General features: G+C 35.0%; 1 long non-coding RNA gene across 1 annotated transcript in view; it reads left to right on the top strand.

Annotated features, from left to right (window-relative positions):
* Positions 1–3,776: 3,776 nt before the first annotated feature.
* Positions 3,777–6,000, top strand: part of LOC139039795 (uncharacterized) — an 80,714-nt gene continuing 78,490 nt past the window's right edge. Inside the window, exon 1 of the long non-coding RNA XR_011493006.1 lies at positions 3,777–3,946. This is a non-coding gene — a long non-coding RNA (uncharacterized lncRNA). The remainder of the gene's footprint in view (positions 3,947–6,000) is intronic.

The following is a 6,000-nucleotide window of genomic DNA, read 5'->3' as shown; positions in this document are numbered from 1 at the left end:
ATTTCCAAGTACTAAATATTAAGTTGTGAACTGCATGTCAAATCTAGCTGTTATTTCTTGAGATCTCTGAAATGAAACAGTAATGAGAACTGAACAAGCATAGTTTCCTGAGAAAAGCCTAAGCCAAGAAGATGAAATGAGATAAAGAAAAACAGCAAAGAATCTAACATTTAATGAGAGCGAGCATATGGGCTTTGTAGTAAATGACTCATGTTTTCAAAGTATTCAGCAGAGTCTATCGGTGGATATTTAAAAGTGCAATACCATGCCGGTTCTGTTGTTCTCAGGTAAGGTCTGGAGCTCTGACTCTACTTGGTGATGCAACCCTCTCCTCCCCTCCCACAATGTTCAGAAATGCCTAAATGATTTTTGGTCGGCAGACCTGAGAGCATGGTAAGAATTAAAAGGGAATATTTAGAGAAATATTGCTTTTCTGAGATGGTCATTTTCTTTTTCTTGGAACTGGCCTTGCAGGCACATATACATTGATACATATATATTTTTAAAAGTCTAATTTGGTCTTAAAAGAAATTAAACTACTTTTATTGAGCAGAAACATTACTAAAAATATGTGTCTCTTAAACCCAAATTACATTTTATATTTTCAGAAGGTTATTTTTTAATACTTGATATACTTTTGTAAAATGCTATTGAAAGTGCATGGTTATATGACATTTTATATTTGGGTTAAAAAATCTTTCATTTAACTCTTCATTTTTATTTAAAGTGAGTCACGTATAAATTGCTCCGAAGTGAACTATTACCAAGATTTCTTCTTCCAGATTCCTAAAAGTTCAGATGTGTTAAAAATACAATAAAATTCTCATAGGGATTTTCTTTCTGCATAAGATTATAAGAATATTTTACTTTTCTTTGGAAAACACAATGGAACAGGTGTTAGGTTTCAGGATTTGGGGGAAATCAGAAATTAAGTTGCTTTTTCTAGATTAGGTACTGATTTTTTTAAAATAATGCTGACTTTGCCTATGGAAACTGCACTTAATCCTACGCCATTATTTTATATAGGCATTTAAAGGTGTTTTAATGAGCTTTGCAAGAAAAGGAAGCTAAATTCTAGCAATTTTTTCCTTAAATTTCCCCTCCCTTAGCATCTTTTCTACTTATTTAAAAATAATTTTATTGACCTCCCAGAAAACTTACTAAGCTTTTTCTTTGGAGTTATTCTTTTTAAAGAATTCAAAATAAAGAACTATTTCCTTTTCTTCTGTTAAATTGTCTCTTCCTAACTGTTTTTACCCTCCCTCATTTTCCATTCTAAGCAAGTCTTTTCAAGTTCTTCTCACATTTGCCACCTCATTCATTTGTGATCCCCCTGTAATTTCCATGTGCTTAGTTTCACAGGTTGCATATGCTACACAAAGCTGAAATCATGTATTGTCAAATGCTTAACGCGGTACTTTCAGTGGAACACAATTATAAGTGATTTTGAACATAATCTGAGGAAGGGCCAATTTGTTATTTTAAATCAGAAATAGTTGCGATGGTGATACATATTTTTCTAAAATTCCATTAAAACAATATTCTTTTCTACCCATTGATTTGACTTCGAAAGCAAATTCATATTTTTAACAACTGTCTGAGTTACATAACAGGACTCAATTACACCAGGTGGTATTGACTGATGTATTTAATAATGTGATAAAGATGCCAGCCATGACAGAATTGGTTAGTTTGATATTAGGGCAAAATGCCATTTCTTCCACAATGTTGGCTAATAAAAAATATTGCTTACAATGTGGTGAGACCTGTCAGGTAAATTTATAGTATGCAAGAGTCATAAGCTCTCAAATATTTCTTTGGAGTTTGGCAGCGTGGGCAGCCTATAATGTGCTCTCTGTGTAAGAAACAACCAAATTGAAAGGAGGGTTAACTGGCTAGTAAGCAGTCCACGTTACAATGAATTAACTGGAAATATTTCATGTTGTGTATCCATCTATTATCTAGAATGTTCTTCTTTGGAGAGTTCTATATTTCCCATTCAATTTTTATGTTCCCTCGCAAGTTTCTCTGCTCTCACAATTCAAAGAGAGTCCGTTGAAGGGGAAATTAGCGGCTGTGATTCAGAATTCAGTGAGTCTAGCCCCTGCAGAAACTTGGCAGAGGATAGAATCAGTTCTTGGGACGCCAAATTTAGTGGCCTTGGGCCAGATCCTAATTTTGAATGCATGGCACATATCGCTTTGTGTCTCGATTAAGCCATGTCTGTGAATCCCATGCAAGCCCAGCAACAGATTTTATGCAACACATGTATTAGCGTTCAGCGCATCATAGATTGAATTCTGGCTTTAAACGTGTGACAGAAATTAATTATTTTACATTATAAATTCCACCTCTTTAAAAAAAATGAAAAAGGAATTTCAATGGACTTTTTTAGTCCATGATTCCTTATTTAAAATTTAATAATATCAATTTTGGTCATTTCTTGTAAAGGCGTATTCAAGAAGAAAGAACTAATCTTACACAAGTGTAAAAATATGGCAGAGATAGCATAAGATTATTTTCCCCCTCCACTTCCTTCCTTCTTTAGTATGTGTTAGATAGAAATGTATTCATTAATTTGGATTTGCTCATAGGCTAATTCAGGAGTCTTATGGAAGACTAATAAAAATTATGGAGCAAAGAAAACTAAATATCAATGTATAAACCTGGGTTAAAAAGTTTTATTTGATTATCAATATTTCTACCTTATTTGAATCATACTGCTGTTTTATTCCCTGGGTACCTTACCAGAATGTTTTCTACGCTGGGAAGCTAAAGTTTTCTGCATATCTAAGCCCAGAAAAACGACCTTTTCCACGGAAGTAATTTTGGCATCGTTCTTGTTTGGAGTCATTTGTAAATATATATACATGTGTATTTTTAAGTGTAAAAAACATTTGAGTTGCTAATATAGATTTTTAAACATGAGAGTTGGAGCTATTGAGGGATAGAGAGGATTAATGTGCTGTCTTAATGTACTGAAGATGAACTGTGCCAACTTTCTCTGTTTTCAGCCCAGATTAAAAAGACCAGGATGAATCAGACACAGCTGGCTCTGTGAATTACAATAAAACATAAGATTCTTGTAAATGTATTATCTGAGAGCTCTACACAAGAGTCTTCTATCTAGGCTAATAATTGAAAAAAAAAATCAACTAATGTGTGAGAAACCCTGACCTTTTGTTCAGAGAAAAAGTCCATTAGTTAAATGATTGATTTTGTGCTTAATTTTTTTTCTCTACAGCATTTTATTTCCTTTCTGTGTTCCTTTTGAGTGTGTTTTATGCAACTCTGAGTATTTAGTCACCATTGGATACTTAGAAGAGAAAGGAGAGGAAAAGGCAACGACCAAATTAGAAACTCTTTTTGAATTGTTGGCTCTTATTCTAGCCAATCTTCTTCTGAGTAGGAAATAATGTTGCTTGTTTGTAATTAAGGGGGAAAAAAAAGATTTCAGTGTAAATTATATCGTTATTTTACAACATGCTTGCATTGGCCTAAGGGAAACACAAATTGAAACAGAAGAAACTTTTGAAGCACAGTAAAAAATCTTGTTTTCATCCAACACTGGTTTGACTTTGAGTGGATCTGGTCTAAATTGTGGGTACTGCGGTCATAGATAATGGAGATGAGATTGGGGAGGCCTGACATCTCTTAATTTATTTATTCTACCAGTGTAATGCTAGCCACCTCCTGTTTTTATTATACCAATTTAATGCCAGCCATTTCCTGTTTTCATTAGACCATTGTAACGCTAGCCTCCTACTGTTCTCATTAGTGCAGGACTGTGTAATGGCAGCCACCTCATGTTTTCATTATAACAGAGCTGTATGGTGCCAGCTGCCACTTGTTTAACTTTACTGAGAAGCATTTGACCATGGACTACATACTTCTACAAGCTGGTGGCAAAGAAGGGAAAGGCGTCGAGGGTTCTGGTGAATTAGTGGTAAGTGCATTAAGCGACTTATTAGATATTAATGTGCAAGGAACAGAGTTGCTGGTAATGGCTGGGAAACTACCGTAAACTGAGTAAACCCTTGAACTGTTTTGTTATTATTGTTGTTTTGTTGTATTTTGCTTTAGAATAATTTGTCTGACCAACTCCTTCAGTAAGATTTTGAATTATGTTTTATGGTTATGTGTGGATAGATTTGCCTTACTGAGAAAAGAGTGCATTTGCAATAATGGATAGCATTCATTGAGAGTTTGTTGCGTGTCCAAACTATATCTAACCTTTTTATGTATTATCTCATTTATTCCTTATAATTGCCTTAGATGATATTTACTCTTATTCATATTTTACAGATGGAGAAATTGAAGTGTATAGTAGTTACATAATACAGGGGCTGGCAAATTTCCTCTGTACAGGGCCAGGTAGTAAAGATTTTCTGCTTTGTGGGCCATATACTTTGTCCTAACTCCTCAACTCCGCTGTTAGATTGGAAAACAGCCATAGACAATATGTAAATGAATTACTGTGGCTAGCTTCCAACGAATCTTTATTTACAAAAGTAGGCTGGGGTTTGGATTTCGTCCAAAGGCCACAGTTTGCCCACTCCTGCTATAAGGTCACATAGCTAGAAGGGTGGGGGGTAAGAGTCACAGCTCTAATGGAGGGAATTCAGCTATGCAGCCTATGACTGTAACCACTATCCTTTATGTCTCCATAACTTTGGAAATACTTCCAATTCCATTTATTTGGGAACTTTTAATGTACAATGCTTAAAGTTTTCAAAGACAAAAATGACTTTGCTTAAGTATGTGCTTTTAAATTATTTTCTGTTTTATTCTTTATATTTTCATAGTTCTGCCTCTAATGCTTTTACTTACAAAGCATCTCAGAATTCCTTTGAACAATAACATAAATATGAAATTTATTATTGAAAATAAAAGGAGTATTTGCTTACAGATTAAAAAAGAAAACTTTCAAATATGTTTTGACCTGCATTTTCTTTTCTTTGTGTTAAAACGTTACGGAATAAAACTTTTTAAAAAATCCAGCACTTCGTCACCTCAGATTGCTGTATTATTAACTTTACCAAATAGGGTAATTGACACATGTGTGTACGTTTGTTGAAATGATTAAAAGCTGTTGAGAATTGTAACCTGTCAGTGTTCCCTGGGAAACGAAGTCCTATCCATCTGTTAGGGGGCTCTCTAAATGACTGTAATGAGTCACCTTTAAAATGGCAGCTGTCACCCTAGGATTTGAACCTTGAAGCATGAAAAAAAGTGCATATGTCTATAAGGATGCATGTGCTTCAACCAAAAGGGAAAACATATCCCCAAATTTCACGTTCTTGATCACAGAAGGAGGTCAGAAAACAATGCTGTGTTATCTATAATGGGCATTTATAGTGGGCACCACCGTCTGTCTGAGGCCAATAAGAGTCAGGCAAGCAGGGGTGATATTGAAGTTTGATGAGACATTCTATGTCTGCCTGTAACTTTTCCCTTGTCTTTAACATTTCTCAAAATGAATATACCCACACAATGAACTTTGTATGGCTCAGCACCACCCGTGGAAATTACCTTCGTTGAACTTCAACAGTAAAGACACAAAAAGAGATTGAAACAGAAAGGCACTGCATTTATTAGTGGTGAGGGGAGAAAGCATCAGAGTCTTTCATGCCCTTTCCCGGTAACCAGGTTCAGTGTTGCCAAATGGGGATGGGTAGGTGAGAAGTTTCTTATATTCATTCTCTTCTTTAACTGTTTCTATTTTCTTCCTTAGTTTTGATGTTTTATCTAAAATAGGGCAGGTGGACTCATAACATTTGCTGCGAAATAAAATGCAAATTCCACTATGCAAATAGGCCATTAGGAAGTAAATTAGCTTGAACCATAGTGGTATTTTAGCAATTATATTGCTTTTTAATATAGAAAGATTCAGCATAAATAAAACCCAGCATGTTTGTGTCTGTGCTGGGGAGGTGACTGAGTGCCCGCTGGAAGACGAGCATCCGAGGCTGAGGCTGTTGTTTTCTTTTTGCCTCTCGA

The sequence above is a fragment of the Equus asinus genome, chromosome 11 (assembly GCF_041296235.1).
Source record: "Equus asinus isolate D_3611 breed Donkey chromosome 11, EquAss-T2T_v2, whole genome shotgun sequence".
In the NCBI taxonomy this organism is placed as follows: Eukaryota; Metazoa; Chordata; class Mammalia; order Perissodactyla; family Equidae; genus Equus; species Equus asinus.
The sequence above is the reverse complement of the archived record's forward strand: the minus strand, read 5'-3'. Positions and strand labels throughout refer to the sequence as shown.